Source organism: Drosophila virilis, chromosome 4, assembly GCF_030788295.1.
Source record: "Drosophila virilis strain 15010-1051.87 chromosome 4, Dvir_AGI_RSII-ME, whole genome shotgun sequence".
Lineage (NCBI taxonomy): Eukaryota > Metazoa > Arthropoda > Insecta > Diptera > Drosophilidae > Drosophila > Drosophila virilis.
This window is the reverse complement of record NC_091546.1, coordinates 3,827,129-3,846,123: the sequence shown is the minus strand read 5'-3', so window position 1 is coordinate 3,846,123 and position 18,995 is coordinate 3,827,129. Positions and strand designations below refer to the sequence as shown.

Genomic DNA, 18,995 nt, shown 5'->3' with positions numbered 1-18,995 from the left:
GGTACCATTTGCACATGAATTTCGACCAAACATAAAGTTGCCAGATGTATATGTTAGATTGATTTAGAGGCCAAACCATGAACAAAAAGCTAAACCTGATGAAAATCGGACAAGATTTGACCGAGTTATGGGGGTGGGAAATTTTGACCTAACTCTATATATGATATTTGAGGGTACAATTTGCACATGAATTTCGACCAAAAATAAAGTTGCCAGATGTACATATTAGATTGATTTAGAGGCCAAACCATGAACAAAAAGCTAATCTTCATGAAAATCGGATAAGATTTGACCGACTTATGGGGGTGGGAAATTTTGAACTAACTCTATATATGATATTTGAGGGTACCATTTGCACATGAATTTCGACCAAAAATAAAGTTGCCAGATGTAAATATTATATTGATTCAGAGGCCAAACCATGAACAAAAAGCTTAACCTGATGAAAATCGGATAAGATTTGACTGAGTTATGGGGTTGGGACATTTTTACCTAACTCTATATATGATATTTGAGGTTACCATTTGCACATGAATTTCGACCAAAAATAATGTTGCCAGATGTAAATATTATATTGATTTAGAGGCCAAACCATGGATAAAAAGCTAAACCTCGTGAAAATCGGATAAGATTTGGCCGAGTTATGGGGGTGGGAAATTTTGACCTAACTCTGTATATGATATTTGAGGGTACCATTTGCACATGAATTTCGACCAAAAATAAAGTTGCCACATGTAATTATTATATTGATTTAGAGGCCAAACCATGAACAAAAAGCTAATCCTCATGAAAATCGGATAAGATTTGACCGAGTTATGGGGGTGGGAAATTTTGACCTAACTCTATATATGATGTTTGAGGGTACCATTTGCACATGAATTTCGACCAAAAATAAAGTTGCCAGATGTAAATATTGTATTGATTTAGAGGCCAAACCATGAACAAAAAGCTAAACCTGATGAAATTCGGATAAGATTTGACCGAGTTATGGGGGTGGGAAATTTTGACCTAACTCTATATATGATATTTAAGAGTACCATTTGCACATGAATTTCGACCAAAAATAAAGTTGCCGGATGTAATTATAATATTGATTTAGAGGCCAACCCATGAACAAAAAGCTAATCCTCATGAAAATCGGATAAGATTTGACTGAGTTATGGGGTTGGGACATTTTTACCTAACTCTATATATGATATTTGAGGTTACCATTTGCACATGAATTTCGACCAAAAATAATGTTGCCAGATGTAAATATTATATTGATTTAGAGGCCAAACCATGAACAAAAAGCTAAACCTGATGAAAATCGGATAAGATTTGACCGAGTTATGGGGTGGAAAATTTTGTCCTATCTCTATATATGATATTTAAGGGTACCATTTGCACATGAATTTTGACCAAAAATAAAGTTGTTAGATTTAAATATTATATTGATTTAGAGGTCAAACCATGAATAAAAAGCTAATCCTCATGAAAATCGGATAAGATTTGACCGAGTTATGGGGGTGGGAAATTTTGAACTAACTCAATATATGATATTTGAGGGTACCATATTTACATGAATATTCTGGTGATAAAACTTGACGTTAAAGTTGTATTTGCAAAGAAATATTTTTTTAAATTATATATATGTATGAAAAACTTTCCCAACGGGTAGAATTTAAATTAAATTTTTTTTAAAGAAATGAGAAAAACCAACTTTTTTTTTTGTAAAATTTGATTATAACTTAGATTTACCCATTAAATGGGGAATAGGGCAACTAGTCAATAAATCGCTTAAAGCGAGCTATCGTATCGTCGATAGAAATGCTTTCTCATCCTGAAACAAGTTTGAATTTATCGAAAAACATTCACAATCCTAATGAACAGGGCAGAAAGAAAAATGTATACAGCTCTGACTTTCAAGCTACTGATTTCTTTGGGCAAAAGCAATATCTAGAGCAACTGGCTGCATTTTGCTTAAAGCTTCATAACCAGAAGACGTTCTAAGAAGGGGATTCAAAAGTTTGAAACCGTTTTTAGATGTAAAGCAATTGGCCGATATTTGCAAATATTTTACAGCAAACACAATAGATTTTGGTTCGATAGAATTTCTTATTATTTATCTATTACAAGCTGGGGCTTTGTGGGTTCCCATAGTTTGTACAAACTGTTTTTGGAGCTCGTCTAATGAGGCGGCTGGAAAAGTATCACGCTGTTTGCTTGGGCGCTGCTGTGTTGTTGTTTCGGCTGTTGCTGTTGTCCGGTCTGGAAAGTCGTGCAAGCAGAAGCGGAAACAACACAAATCCCAAGCCCAAATCCAAGCCCAAACTCAAACAAATCCAATTGCCAACCAAATGCTAAAGACAATGCCAAAGCCCAAACGCTGTACATCATGACTTATGCGCTGAGAGAGTTTTCCGCGAAATTTTCGCCCGAAACCCAGCGACAAACACCTCTCGCTGCAGCCCCTGGACCCCCTCCCCCAGCTACTGCTGTTGCTGCTGGTTGCATTGATTCAAATGGCAGCAGCAGCAACAACAGCAGCAGCAGCGACATTGTCGTCATTCAAGGCCAACAAACAGCTCACAATGAAACCTGGTCTTGGACTTGAATCTGGCTTTGACTGTGCCCAAAAGCTGAGGCCATAAATTAATCAAGCTCTTGGGCCCTTGTCTCGCTCTCTCTCGTTCTCTCTATCTCGGTCTCTCTCTCCCTCTCTCTCTCTCTCTCTCTTTCTCTCTCTTTGTGCATCCTTGTCTATTTGCCAGGGGCGCACTTTTGCTTTTGGCTGCCCAGCGTCTTGTCTGTCTTGAATGCGTCCATCTGCAAATCGAGCCGAGATTCGGTTATTGACAGCCGGCGGCGGCGGCAACTGCTGCTGCTCGGCTACGCTTTTGTCTGCGCTTGGCTTTTGGCCCAATTGACAGCCAGCGACTTGAAGTTGGACTCGGACTGTCTTGGTTCTGCATCTTGAGCATTTTGTCCGCAGCCTGGGCGTAGATAATTTATGTCCTGGCATTTTTGCATACACTCGTAATCGCAAGCGCACTTATTTTTACTTTTACTTTTGCCCAGTTGCTGCCGTGTTGCTGCTGCTGCTGCTGTTGCAGCTTCTGTTGCTGCTGCCCTTTGTGGTTGCATCACTTGAAGTAGCCGCTGTCTTCGTCGCGTCCCTTTTTGTTTTAGTTCTTTTGTAAAAAATAACTCCTTTGTCCTGTCAGTCAGCGGTACGGACGATCGCCAGCTCGACGCTCGCTTTCGGTTGACCCCGCCGCCCTCCCCTTTTCCCAACATTTGCTGTCGCTTTGCATACATAAATTCATCTGTGCCAGTTGCACTGGCTGTTGCCCGCGCAGTTGGCAGTTGCCTCAACTGCGGCGGCAGCAACAGCAGCAGCAGCAACTCTCGGCCTGCACATTTTTAGCATCTGTCGCTGTTAGGGTTAATGTCAATTGGCCTGGCTACTGCCAATGCCATAAATACGATTGCAGTCGCTGAGGGCACAAAGGTGAGCTGGCACAGGTAGATCGAGTGTGTGCGAGAGAGAGAGAGAGAGAGAGGGAGAGCCCTAGGGGCTGATTGCATTGTCTCACATCCTGCAATACAGAATCCGCCTTCAATTTAATTAGCAGGTTCTGCGCTTACTTTCTAATTCCCTGCTAGAAGAGGCGATGGCATAGGCGTGCTAGGGGGAGTTGGAGTGCGGGGCGTTGTTTTGTAGTCAAGGCAAGTCAACTAGTAATCATTGTTGATAATCACGAAAAGTTTGTGCAGCCAGCAACAGCAACAGTTGCAACTTGTTGCTGCCTGCATTTCAATATCGTGCGCGGGTCGACAAGCAACAACAGCAACAACCACACACAAAAAACATTTATACAAATTCAACTGGCAAACTAACAAAACGCCAATTAATTGCCAAATAGAATGTTTATCTATGAAATCGTACGCGCAGCAGTAACAACAACAACAGCAACATCAGCAAGCACAGCAACAGCTTGTGCTAGGCGATAAAGGCGTGAAGGAGTTGCAGTTGCTACAAAAACACAACAAGAAAAAAAGCATTAGTAAAAGTTAAGCATTTGTGACCGTAACACATTTGAGTTGGCCAATTGAAGTTGCTGCTTTTGCTGTTTGTTGCTAGCAACAATTGCTGCTGCTGCAACTGTTGCTGTTGATTATTTGCAGTTTTTTCTTATTTCGGGTGAAAAGCAAAACAGTCGACAGTTTAGCCAAATGGCAAAAGTGCGACTGTTGTTGTTGTTAAATCTGCTGCTGTGGCTATTTTTGCTGCTGTTGTTGTTGTTGCTGTTGTTAGTCTAGCAGCAACATCGGGGCGCTGCCAGCAATGGTGACGATCTAAGCGGCCAACGTGCATCGCAAGCGGCATCTTAGATGCTTATACGACTCCACACATACCAGCACACCACAACAGACACACATACACACAAACATACCAATACACACACATAGGCAGCGCGTCGTGCAGATTAGATGCCTCTTCATACATATGCAAAAGGCAGGCCGAAAGTCGTGTCAGTTGCTGCTGCCATTGTTGTTCTTTTGTGCTGATTGTTGTGGTTTTTTTTCTTTCTTTTTTTTTTATTTTTATTTTATTTTCTTGTTGCAGAAGAAATGGCTTCGACTTGTGGCTTGCCAAAGATCAAAAGTGAGTGAGTGAGGGAGAAAATTGTGTGAATGATCGAGGGCGAGAGCGAGAGCGAGAGGCGCGACTTAAGTGCAACTTAAATTTTAAATGCCACTTTAATAGCATCATTTGCACGCGGCGAGCTTGTTAAGTTGAACATTGCAAATTTCTGTCCAAGATTGCAAAACCGTGCAGCACAAGGGAAGCAGGGGCAATTGTTGCTGTTGTGTGGCTGTTGTTATTGTTTAGCATAAAGAACTGCTACGCTTCGCTTCGTTTATTTGCAAATGAAATATCGAACCGGAATTGTGAACGTTAAAATTTTATTTATATTATTTTTCATTTTATTCAGCTACGTGTCGCTGCGAAAATAAATCAAAATCACGCAAATTGCTCAATTAAAATTACTCAACATTTTGGCGGCTGCAACTGTTGCTGCTGTAGCTGCTGTTATTGTGAAATTAGCATTTGAATAATGAATAACAAACTGAATGCGCTGACTACAGTCCAGACTTTAAGCCTGGGCCAACAAACTGCTGTCATGTAAGCGACTAATTAACATGTCAGTCAGTCAGCAGCAGCAGCAAGAGCAGCAGCAGCAGCAGCAGCAATAGTCGCAGCAATTGCAGCACCCTCACACCTTGAGCTACCCCTTTCAGTCTGAGCATTTACTGTTACGTATGCTACGCATGACAACTCCACAAATGCAGCTCGAACGGCTTAGAAGCAGCTTAATAAACGCTAGCAACAGCGGCAGCAGCAGCAGCAACCTGCACAAGTTGCTGTCGTCGAACTAAACAAATCTCTCACGAGTTTCAAATTTGCCAAGGCAGTCGCAACCAAAAATCGCCGAAAACGTTTAAAATTTTTGAATTTATTAGCCAAAAATGTGCCAGTCTGCGTGATGCGAAGGGAGCGGGTCGCGGATGCAGCAAACAGCAGACAGCAGCAACAGTTGCAGTCAGTCGGTGAGCGACTGTTGCTGCTGGGTCCGTACCAGAGCCTGTGCTTGAGTTTGGGCCGTGTGGCTTCCTGTGGCAATCTCTGGGCTGTCGTTGCACGGCGCTAATTATCGCTGCTAATGATGCTTTAAAAGGCAGTCGTCGACGACAGGCGGTCGACGCGCCAGCAACAACAGCAGCAGCAGCAGCAGCAGCAGCAGCAACAGTTGCGCAACTGCGGGCTGGCCAGACGCTGTTGTTGCTCCTTTCGCTCATCGTATGAGTAATTGACAATTTGCTGAAGTCAGCGTGTCTCCTGCGTCTGCTTCGGACCCTCGTTTCAAGCCGCACACGATACGTGACCGTCTGTTACAGCCAGATTCGGCGAGAGAAAGAGAGACAGAGAGAGGACACTCGCGTTCGCTTCCTACAATATTTGTATATGTTAATTGTGTGACTAATGACAGTCAACTTGTCATATTTTTATCAACATGTGAAGTTAACATTTTTGTTTTGCCGTCCTCGTTTGCTGTTGTTGTTGCTTGCATAGCAAGTTCGGGTTCTAAGTCTTTCGTTTTTCAGCGTCGTCTTTTGCTTTGCTTTGCCGCCAGCGGCTTTAATCGGGTCACTTGTGTCAAATTAACGCTTTTAGCGTATGCAACGCAGATAACGAGACAACGGCAAAAAATCGTCTATATATATACACTATAGGTATATATGGCATACCCCTCCCACACCCATGCACACGGTCTCACAAAAAGTCGGGGGTCTGGTTAAAAAAAATTCGTTAGTACGAAAACTCAATCAAATGTCGAAACTTGAAAATCGTGATCATGGTCCTGGCTGCTGCCTTCCTCTGTTAGCCCCTGTTCCCCGCCGTCCGACCCCTCCGTCCGTCGGTCTGTCTATGCCAGGCGTAATGGCTGTTGCTTTGGGCGCACAGTAAAAAACAACAAACGGTAGCTGCAAACAAGACAAAAGACAAACTTATCGTTTGAATTATCGGCATTTATTTGCATTTTGGAAACCCCACAGCCCTGCCGCCACTGTCCCCTCTCTCTGTCCAACTGGCCGTTGCTGTTGTTGCTGCTACCTATGCTCTGCCTTTAATTCACTAAAAACTTTAAAGCAAACAGAAAACAAGAGAAAGAGATGGAGAGAGGCATCCCGAGCTGGGCTTACAGATACCCTCTAGCTAGCATTTGAGTTATTTTTACCTTTCATATGTTGCACATCGATATGAACAATCGTTGCAATCATAAATAATTGCTGCCAAAAATTGAAATAAGCAGCTTAGAAGCAATGAGACGTTTGGGCCAATCCGAATTTCTATTGGGCGGGAAATTTGTGATAAACTTATATCAAAAATTTTAGGATAATATACGGCCAAGGGCGGGGAATTTGCTCTAATTATGTGGTTATTTCTATTGATAGACTAAAAAATATACCAAATAGTTGAATCAATTTGACATATAACTCATTCACACTTATTATGTACAGGGTATTTATCGTAGCGGAAGCTAGAAGCAGCAACGGCTCTTCAATGACAATTGGCTACTTGATGGCAAGAGTTGAGCGCTGTTGAACAAAATCACACATACGCGTTGCCAGCAACAGTTGCTGTTGCAGTTGCAGTTGCAGTTGCTGCTGCTGTTGAGCTTCATGCTTCATGGCTCACTTGGCGAGCGCCTTGCGTTGCATTTTACAGTTAGCATCGAGGGCCTCGCAGTCCTAGATTTTATATATACTTATATATATATACGGTATAGTGCTGGGCAGTCACACAACAACAACAACAAAAATTAGCATGCGCAAAGGCAGTAGCAACAGTTGCTGCTGCAGCAGCAGCAACGTTTGGAATGTCAACGGCAGCCGCAGCTGAGATTTTTTTGTTGCTGTTGTTGTTGTTGTTGCAGCGCTTTTCCTAAGGATTTTGCTGCTGCTGTTTTGTAGCTGAGGAAAACGTGATCACTTTAACATTTTTGCTTGTTGCTGCCGATGCTGCTGCTGCTGCTGCTGCCGCTGCAGTTGTTGCTGTCGCTGATTTTGAGTGGTTTTAGCAATTCTAATGCTGTTGTTAGCCGGCACAGCTGCAGCTGAAGTTCTCATATCGATGGCAGACACATGCCCCAATAGCTGGCAATACCGTACGATAAGCGGTTTCTGATGGTTACACTTGAATTCGCCAACATTTCTCATGCCCAAGCACAATTTCTCTCTGCCTCTCTCCCTGCTGTCACTCTCTCTATCTATATCTCCCTCTCTCTGTTGTGTCTCCTTGTGTCAGTCCGGAAATGTCTGCACTTCATTTTGGCTATTCACAATGAAATGTTGTCGCTGAAATTAAAAACAATTGCAATGTCAAACAACAGCAACAACAACCACGTGATTGCCTTGTTTTGTGGGCTGTGGCTCTCAGCTTGAACGACTGTCATGCTTTAAGTTCTAGCATTGTTCCATTTATGCAGAAAAGACAGTCCCAACGGCTGGTGGAGGTGGAGAGGGGTAACGGGCAACCGACATCAGCGTCATATTCTCCACCCACATGACAACAGCAACAGACACGGATACAGATAACAACAACAACAACAACAACAGCAACAACAATGTCAGCATCATGATCATCATCTTCGTCATCCTCAGCCGTCTTTCTATTCTAATGTCTGTTGGCGGCACGGCAATTAAAAGGCGCGCTCTTGTTGCTGTTGTTCCCTCATTGTTGCTGTTGTTGTTGTTGTTGTTGTTGTTGTTGCCCGGCTGCGGCAGATGAAACATTGAAATCAACGTTGTCTCCGGCAACAAGACGCGTCCCCAGCCAACATCTGGCGACTGCGTCTCTGCGTTCATCTAACAATCACAGAAACGAGAAATGAGAATGAGAAAACCGCGCACGATTGCGATTAGGAGCGACGACTCGAGAAAACGAACAGACGAGAATCTCGCGCGCAGTTCTGACTATCTAATGCCCCCATCTCTGTGTGTACCACAGCAATGTCGATGTCGACAGCGCCACCTACATGTGAGCGACTGCTAGAGGGGGTGAGAGGAGTAAGGCAGTGACGATTGAGGGGCGTGGGGCGTGGTTGAGGGCCTAGGCTTTTGTGACTGCCGCCCGTTGCATTTAACTTGCTGAGTCGCTGATATTGCTTTCTCTATCACTGCGGAAGTTGTCGCTGGGCTTAAACTACACTCCCTATGCATGAGGCTGAAAGGGTATATTGGCTTCAAGAATATTTTAAAACAATTTAAATGATTACTTAGGAAAATTGCTGCTGAAGTCGAACCGAAAAAATATTCGAAAAATTACCCAACAAAAGAAGTCAACTATACTTAAACTGCTGTTGCTCCGAAATTCAAATACTCGAGAAATTACCGAACATAAGAAGATGTACTTGCTGCTGGATTTGAACCGGCTACTTTTCGCCTGTCAATCCGACGTGCAAACAAATAAGCTATGATGTTATGCGCTTATTTTTGCAGCGTTTCTTTCTGATATATTGCATACAAATTATGACTAGCGTTCTCTTCGCCTCCTCGATCATCAGGAGGAGCCAAGAGGACGCTATACTAGCTTCTTTTAGTCTGGGCTGTGCATTGATTTAAAGTTATTTTACGCTAGGCTAGGATATCTTGCAGTCAGGCGCTTACGACTTAAAATTTCTATTTTTTATACACTCGCATAATTGTGCATAATTTGTGCAGATCAAACAGCCAACTGCAGCACCCCCTCCCACAAATCAAAGCTGAACGCACACAATTTTTGATTAGCTGCCTTTCAGGAGTGCGGTCGTCCGGGGGGTCGGTTGTATATTTTCCCCCCGGGGCTCTGTTTGGTTTTTCAGTTTGGGCGTTGATTGGCGTCCATTTGCTGTAGAATTTCTTGTATTGAATGCTAATTTTGCCAGGCAAAATCAAAGCGCCGTTAGAGCCAGATCCAAGAAGCTGGGCCAGACAATGGAGCGTACGCTCCATTAATAACTGACAGGCGCAGGGCGCAGCCAGAGAAAGGCGGAGGTGTAGGACCAGGACGAGGACGAGGACGTGGACGAGGACAAGAACAGCTAGCAGTCAAAGCCAGCGACAGGCAAAAGACAGGCAGACAGGCAAACGGATGGACGGAGCGACAGGCAGGTCGAGGAGTGGTGGGCGCATTAGCTTAGCTTTTGTTTTGGGCGGCAAACCCTTTTTGGCTGGCAAACAATAAATAATGAAACGTTGACACGACAACGTCATAACCTTTGAACGTGAAACCCAAAGCCAGCCACACGACGCTGCTGTTGCCCCAGTTGGCGGCACATGGTTGCCCATGCTGCTGCAGATGGTGTTGCCAGATGCGAGATGCTGTTGATGTTGTTGTAAACACCACCACCCCCATCCCCACCCACACACACACACACTCTCGCAAATGCATTCAATTAGTTGCCTGTCCTCCTCCAGCCTGCCCTTTGCTGTTGATCCTCATGTCATTTTTTTTGCGATCTGCTCTGAGTTATGGCCAATTGCTGTTGATTGCTTTGACATGTTGTTGACTGTTCACTCGCTCTATCGCTGCATCTTTCACACACACACACTCACACACACGCTAAATTGGTAGCAACTGCAACACAATAGCAACAGGTGGCAGGCACAGCTTCCAATTGCCAACTGCCAGCTGCCAATTGAAAATTGGCGATTGCCATTGGCCATGTCGCACGTCGCTCATTACATGCCTCGGGCTCAGCTTAGATCCGCATGGACCTCTGCTGTTTTCCATGTTTGTTAATCGCAAATGAAATCGAAAACTACGAGCAACACGTATGCATATGTATCAGTCGAATGTTGTAGACTAGCATATACCCTGTACGCACACATGCGGCGAATTCTTAGTTTGTTTCCATGGATATCGTCTTCATTACTTAGTTCCAGTCGGTGGAGAATGCCTTTTTCAATAATTCGGTACTTCCCATCTGATTAAAATGCAATTTTCAGAGAATATGATACACTTTTGCTGCGCATGATAGAGGAGAATACATATTTCCAATTGAACTAACCTTAAATAGAGCTCGAGTCCATTTACTTAGATAGTCGTTGCTACAGTTCGACTCTTTAATTGAATGTGGAATGAGTTTAGACAAGTTTATTTAAAAGAAACGCAGTTTGCCTGCTTTTGGCTGTTACATGCATTCGTCAGCTGTTGTTATGCCCCACGTAACCCAAATTTTATTGTTTACAGGGTATACAAATCACACAAAAACTTGCCACATGGATAACGCTGCGTCTAATACCCCTCAGCACGTCCCTGCCACACACTTCAGCTTTGGCTTTAAATCAAAATAAAATCCAAATAGTGTGTGTGTGTGGCTTGTCCGTCTGTTCGACTGTCTGTCTGGCTGTCTGTCTGACTGTCCGTCTGTCTTTGTGTGTGTCTGCGTTTGATTTTCATTTCGATTTGCTGGCATTTTCAAGTTTAGTTTAGTCTCGTTTAGTATTTTGTCTTAATTGGTTGCCTGATAAGATGTGTTCATGTCGTTGGCCGTTTTGCTCAGCCACTCGTCGATAGGAACCCCTCCGTTCCCTGCCTTTTCGCTTGTTTGGACGCTGTCCATTCACCAGGGCGCAAGTAAGCCCCAATGCGATTAGCCAGCGCAGCGGCTAATGAGCCTTTTTTTCTGGCTGCTCCGGCTGCTGCGGCTGCTGTTGCCTCCCGTTGCGCATACGCAACGTTGCCGCAGCCGCAGCCGTCGTGCCAGACACGAGTCCCAACGGCTTCGGGGGCCGTTCTAGCTGTTTGCATAATTCTCTCATTAGTCAGCTGTCGTTGGCTTTTCGAAAGTCGAAGTTCAAGTTTTAGCACAATGTGCGGGTGCAGCAAAGCTCCACATAAACACGTCACCAGCGGGACACCAACAACAACAGCAACAACAACAACACCAGCAGCAGCAGAGGAAACCAAAACAAAAACACACGGCCACTAAACACTTGGACGACGGCGAAATGCAATGACATTGGCTTAAAATGACACTTGCCTGGCAACAAGAGCTACGTGAAAACTGCAGTCAATCAGAGTCGCTTTTTTGTTTAACTGCTAGAGTGGCAAGAATTCCCTTTTACTCCCTTTTGTCCCTCTCTCGTTGTGCTCTTGAGTACATTTTTTTTTTAAGTTCAATCTTGTCGGCTTTATCTACTAATAATTGTAGTATATGAATGATGATAATTCTTATCGCTTTACCAATTGGTAGCAATTGTTTACAAATGATTAAATTTGCAATCATTCTAATCATTTAAAGTCATCAATATCAGTTATCGACCGTAGATCGATAAAAGTCATTAATGCATAAGTCATTAATCAGAGCTCAATATCAGTTTACGATAGATGTCGCTGCAGTCATTGAAAAAAGCCATTTATATAAGATCAGCTGTTAATATTCATCGACTGATGATATATCATTTATCGATATATGCCATGGATAACAGTACGCGATAACGCTTGTGGTTATTCACTTAAATAGAATAACCAAATGCAATAGTCGATAAAAGATGTTGATATGATTTCAATCATCGATAACAGTCATTCATAACACCCATCGATCGGTTATTGACAGTGAAAACAACAATCGCTTAAAGCCATTGATTTCGACTTTTTGATAACAACAGTCTAAATTTATGAGTAACTTATGATATCGCTGCAAAACATGTATATCTTAATATGATTGCAGCACTCGATTAATTTGTTGAAATATTTTTGACTTATCAATTTCATAAAGAACCGTTTCGTGGCAACTGGTGTCATTGCAGCTTAAACGTATTGTTAGCAGGCCGTTAAATATGAGATAAACAAGTCGTGTGTGCGCCACATTTTGGCAACAAATTAAGTGGCACAAATCGATCAGCCGTAGAACAATGTGTGCGTGTGTGTGCGACTGTGTGTGTGGGCTGCTTGAGCAAAAAATTGAAAACAAAAAATATAAATGAAAAACGTTCAATTGGTGCGGCGACTGCGCAATGTGTCAACGCAGCTAGCCAAAATGCCAAAATGGCTGCCAGTTAGATCTGTTTATGTGGCTTGCAAAGTGACCGGGGAGAGGGGGGGGGGGTATGAGAGGGGGAGTAGATTGTTTACTCGCCTGCAGGCGCCAAGTCTTGCGCCTTTGTTATGCAAATACTGCGCGTTCCTGATGCCCGTATGCCAAATATATATATAAAAAAAAAAAAAAAAAATCAACTAAGTTTCGATACACGTATGTGGCGCGCATTTGTGGCAACACTCCCGCCAACCCGCCAACCGCCGCCCGCCCAACCCCCTACTTGCCTTGCCACATGTGGCATACAGCACTTTGCATTGAGCATTTTGCTCGGCATTGGTTTTGGTTTTGGGCCAGTTTCACGATGCGAATGCAAATTTATTTTTCTGCTGCTTTGCCTCAAATATTTTGGCATTTGCGCATTCATTTTAAATTTTCCCAATCGCTGTGGCTGCAACTTGGCGTCTTGGGCGCGGGGTGCACGGAAAGTTTTATTTTTATTTTTTCTTCGGTTTTTGTTTTTTGGTTTTGAGAGTTTTTCGGTTAGCTGTTTAACCGGTTGCCGTTTCGGCCCGTCTCATAATTTGGTTTCTGTTGCTGTTGCTTTGCCTAATACGTGACTATCATGTCATAATAGCGAATTATTAGAATTTAATGCGCCTTGCAATGTGGAGCCGTGCTGCCGGCTAACAGCAAACAGGCAACAGCCAACATGGCAGACGGCAGACATCGGGCGGCAGACAGCAGACAGCAGATGTGGCCGCACTGAACCACTGAACCACAGTTCCATATTTATTCAAGCCTAAAAACCAATAACTGGGTCAACAACTGTTTGCCAGCATCGTGAGGGGATTCCGAAAGCAATGCTTAATGAAAAAAACCTTACCAGCTTTGGTTAGATAATAATATTTTTTTCTAAAATTGCTTTAGCTTTTTGCATCTAGCATCAATGCGTTCGGGTGCTGGTGCGTGTGGCAGCGCATACCAATTGGCTGCAACTGATTGGAGTCGAAGCGGGTCAACGCACCAAACTGGCCAAGTTTATAAAGTATGGGGCAAAGCTTTGGCTGCTCTGCAGTTGAGTATAGTCAAACAGTTAGGTGCTCTTCTTTCTCGCCCGATCGCTTCTTCTTCCTTACCACTCGATCGTTTTGAATTATGCTTAGTCGAATTCGAAGTTGTATGTCACACTCCACAAAAAACTGTTCTTAATCTTGAATTTTAGTTAATTGGTCTAAAGGTTTTCCTTTTGAATAGGTTCGTTTAATATTATTTCTCTTATTTCTGAGCATATTTCTATTGTTGTGTCTTGCACATTCTGATTCACTTGAAGATATTTTCGAATAATTTGGGATGTTCTCTTCATATAACTCATTATATTAAGTATATGCAAATATATTTTATGAGTATTTTCTAGTAATTGATGACAATATTACGAATACATTACGAGTAAATTATAAAAAATATACTACGAGTATATTAAATGGATTTAATGAGAACGTGACCTGTAATTTCTTAACGAGTTTTTTTCTAGTATAATTTGAGTGTGTAACTATGAATAAACAAGTATTTTACGAGTATTTTATGACTATATTACTACGAGTATTTTCTAAGTATAAAACGAGTTTAATTCCAGTAAAATTCGAGTATTTTTTAAGTATATAATAACTTTATAAACTAGCATACTTCAAGTAGCTTAGATGTATATTAGTATATATTGAGTATATATATCGAGAGTTTAACTCATAATATATGAGTATGTATTGAGTATATTACGAATACGAATTACGAATAAGGCATGGCCAATATATACCTGTTGTTACATATATATGATGTGCATACGATTCTTGTGTGATTATAGATTTGTTTATGAATGTATTATGAGTATATGCTGTTTTGATGAATATTTAGAAAAATATATATTGAGTATACGATTTGAGTATCTAAGAAACTGTAGCTGTTGCAACCGAAAGGCGTTTCAGTTTTGGGCGTCGCAACGCTTTCGCCAGCAATCGATTCTCGTTATCGATTGCTAAACGGGGCGCAACTGATTAGAGGCATGAATATTCATATCTCTGGCTCAAGATCTACTGCTGCAGCTGTTGCTTCAATCATCGTGATCATCGGATTGCGGCTTTTCTTTGGCCACGCCCAACGTTTGTTGTCGCGCATTATGTCTTGATTAAGTATACGCCGTGTGCTTATTGATTTAGTTTCACCTCAAATTGCGCGTTTCACGCTTTAACCGAACGCCGAGCAGAGGGAGGGGGGGGGGGGGGGGTGCGATTAAAAACTTGGAAGTCAGCTATTTGCCAAGCGCTTGCTTTGAGGGGAACACCTGCAGCTGTGGGTCTCACGTTGCCACAACTCCATTCCAATTGCAGCGAATCGACTCGTTCGAGTGACGTTTACATGTTCACACTTTATGCTCGTTTTGGTGTAGTTGTTGTTGTTGCTGCTGGTATACCCTGTAGTAAATTGAAATGTTCGAAAAGGGTGTAATAAGATTGGGAAACGTATACGTTAGAAATTCATATGGCTCAGCTGTAAGATTTGGCTTATGAAATATTGAATACTCTCTGAAAACATTAGTTAACAAGTTCACAATAAGTTTTGTTCAGAGTAGAATTTTAGGAGGGGTATATAGGCTTACATATAACTAAATTCTGATGCATGATAAGCTACAAAAAAGTTTGAGATCTTATCAGGCAAAAAGGAGTTGTTCGTCGTTTTTATAAATCTTTTTCATTTTTTTTATTAGCGTCTCTACTTAATTAATTTAATTGGACTTACAGGGCATTAGCTAGTCGTTAACACTCACGCAACAACATAATATTATTTATTATTTTTTTTTATTTGGCAATTCTTTTATTTGTATTTGGTTGGATTTTTTGACTGCTCTTGACAACTGCCGCAACTACAGTTGTCTCTCCATATTTGGCAACAAATTATGGTGAAGGGTTGGTCGGCGAGGAGAGGGCAGGGGTGCTGCTGCTGTTGCAGTGGTGCTGTGGTGCGCACCACTTGCATGTTGTCAACGGGGGCGTCTCTCTTTTGGCTGCAAAAACAAACTTGTAACGAGCTGACAAACGGGAATCGTTGCGAGGCGTTAAATTTCATGTAGGTATTGATTTCCATTTGATTTGTCGACATGCTGCCTAACCGCCTCCCCCACCTCTTCGCCCTGCAGCACGATATACGGCCACATCTCGATCCCTCCCTTCGCCGCACCTGTCGGGAAAACAAGCAACTGACAATATTTCACAACATTTCACCTCATTAATCAAACAAAATGCAAGGGCACAAAAGTCCGAAAGCCAACTCCAACTGCGTCTCACATTCAGATTGTTGTTGTTATTTTGTATTTTTGTAAGTTTGGAATTTTTTTGGGCATATTTTTGGCAAGTGTCAGACCAATTTACAGTTAGCTGGCGAAATCGGCAACGAGAATCACCTCAGTTGTTTGGGGCGGCCGTTGACTTTTTAATTGATTAAAATGAGAAATCGTTACGATTTGTGTGCGCTGATTGTGCGAATGATTTTCAACAAGGATCTGATTTCAGAACTATATACCCATATAAATGGATAATGGGGCACAAAGAGAAGCTGCCGGCAGAGGTCACTGCAAATTTGCCATTGTTCGGCATCAGAATGACAAGTGAACGTTCCTTTCTATAGGGCCTGGGACACAGGAAATGAAATTCGATACTTTTCCCAGTTGTTATTGTTGTTGTTGCTGTTGCTGTGCTGTTGCTGTTTGGGGTTCTGCGAAATGCCAGGTCCAAATGACCAGCTCCAAAGCTCTCCAAACTGACCAATAATAAGCAATAAAAATTCCGCTTGGATTTTGTTATATGCGCTTGAAGATTTATTGTCGGCTTAGCCGCTTTGATGAGGCCCCCGAAAATTCGATGGACCATTCGTTGCATTCGAGCAGCATACGCTGCCTAATTGTGTCCTTTTGATGCAACTGTTTCGCATATTTGCCAAGCTGCCAATAGAAGTCGCTGAAAGTCTCACAGTTCCCCCTTTCTTTCTCTTTGCTTCTCTGGCGACCTCTAGCCTGTTCCCTACTCTCCCCCTTCTTGCCCTAGCCTTGGCTGACAACTTTTGTACATTTCTGGCTAAATTAACTGAATTTCTGACCCAGCGCAGGACGAGAGACAACTGGCCAAATCAAAAGAGAGAAAGAGAGAGAGAGAGAGAGGAAGCGGGATCGGGAGAGAAAAAAGAGTTGCCAACAACAAAAGCAAATCGTTAAGAGTCCAAAGATCGCATAACTCGCACGCTGCACTCCGCTCCGCCGACTGCTGCGACTCCAACTGTAAATTTCGAAAAGACCCAATGCCGAAACTTGGCTGCAGCTGCGCCCCGATTGGAGACTGAAGCCTGGAGCCTGGAGACTGCTGTGGTGGGGGCCAGGCAACTGGCCATGGGGATTGGGGAGGAGAAATATGCGCAAACTGCTTGATGTCCACTTAAAAGTGTCAACGTGAAATTCTTGGCTGCCCAGTGCACAAAAAGTGAGTGTTGCCTGGTCGCGAGCCGCCGCAAAAGGGAACGAGCCGGAGGAGCAGCTGCAGCAGGCGAGGCAGCATTTGCAGGAGCAGCAGCAGCAGCAACAGCAGCGGGCGGGTGCAGTTCTTTTGCTCTGGTCGACTTCTGTTTTTGGGGGTCTGCCACAAGAAGCGGGCTGAGTGCAGCCAGGCTGAGGCTGCCAATGAGCTACAATCGTTAATAAAGAAGCTAGCGAGGCGGTAGATAAACCAGCAGGTTCCTTAAGCGTGGCTTCTTCTCCGCAAGGGTCGGTATGGGCTGTGGCAAGGGGAGTCAAGGCTTTCCATAATGCGCTTTGCCATTATGCGCTTTTCTTTAATATAAAATATTTGATGATCAATAAGAAAGTCCATAAAGATATTTTGACATGAAAGCTAAAAATTATCAAATTGTTCTTAAGCCTAAAATAATTATAAAAATATTAAAATAAAAACTAAGTAAAAGAAATATATAAAATAGTTAAACAATATATAAAAAAATAAATTAAAAATAATAACCTACAAAATTATATCATTAAAAAAAAAAAAATTAAATATAAAATATTAAATAAATGAATTCAATATATAATATAAAACTTAAAAGAAAATCGAAAAATTAGTTATTTAAGCTGAGAGGCAAAGAAATATGGAGCAATCTTAGCAGATATTTGAAAAAAAAAAAGTAAGCTCCATTTTAAGCCCCTTATATCTATGTGATATTTTAAAGAAGGCTTTCAATCGTAGTGTATATATTTTTGCTAACATGAAATCAATTAATTAGCAAGCTTTCTCATGCGATGTAGGGCATTGATGAATCGTCTCTAAAGAGCCATTTTTCCATTGCTCAGCACATTTATTTGCACTTTGCTGCCTACCCTTTTGCATACCCTGTACTAATTAAGAGTCTTTGAAAAGAGTGTAATCAAGCTGTGAGTATATGTATAAATGTAAAGAGCCTCAATTAGTAGCCTCATAAGTCTTTCTAGTGGACCATATCATAATTTAACTGTCTATCAGCATCTCGCTTCAGACATGTCTGTTCCTTCAACTGACAGAGAACTCAGCGTATGTCAATGCTAGGGAGAACAAATTTTGTATGTCGTATCTGTTTGCCAAATGAAAATTTAATTTATGAACATTTTTAAAAGAATTTCATGCTAAGAACACTGAAACTAATTGGTATCTAAGTCTTAAAGACTTAATAATCTAAAACTAAATTTTAAAAGTGTAAAATTTCTAATTTATACGAGATCATTTATTTTTAATATTGATGTTTGTTTATTTATTATTGTTCAATAATTTATATTTAAAATGTAATATAATTTTTATTTTATTTTTTCAGGAATAGATTTTGTTCTTACAAACAAATTTTTCTCTGGAATTTTGTATATACATACGAACAGCCTTCAAAATCGGTATGTTGATCATATGAGTATTATTTCTTATTATTCTAGTTCTTGTATGTTCTTCTAATTATTGCTATACTATAGTTCATATTATATTATATGTTTTATGCTGCACAATTTTTGTACATCCTCCATAAGCTCTTCTGTACAGGGTATCTGAAAGTTATGTACTCTTAAGTCTGAAGCATTCTTGTTCTGTTTTTTTGTGTTTTTGGCTTTTGTTATTTTGGCAGTTGAATTGCGCCTTTCGCCAAACCATTCGGCTCATTTATCTGAAACTTTTCTTCTTTCATTTCGGCTGCAGTTTTGTGGCCAGACATTGGTCCAGCTGGTTGGTGAGGTGGAAAGGGGCAAGGGGGGGGGGGGGAGGTGGAGATGCACAAACTTTTGGCTGAAGACTTGTGTGTGTGTGTATGTTTTTTTTTTGTGTGTTGTTGCTGTTACTGCTGCTGCTGCTCTCTTGCGGGCCAAAGTTGCAGCAT

The 18,995-nt window shown here is 41.9% G+C and overlaps 1 long non-coding RNA gene across 1 annotated transcript in view; it reads left to right on the top strand.

The window, feature by feature from the left end:
- LOC138911222 (uncharacterized) overlaps positions 1 to 18,995 on the top strand; it is a 188,744-nt gene that overhangs the window by 58,672 nt on the left and 111,077 nt on the right. Inside the window, exon 3 of the long non-coding RNA XR_011416631.1 lies at positions 18,450 to 18,522. This is a non-coding gene — a long non-coding RNA (uncharacterized lncRNA). The remainder of the gene's footprint in view (positions 1 to 18,449; positions 18,523 to 18,995) is intronic.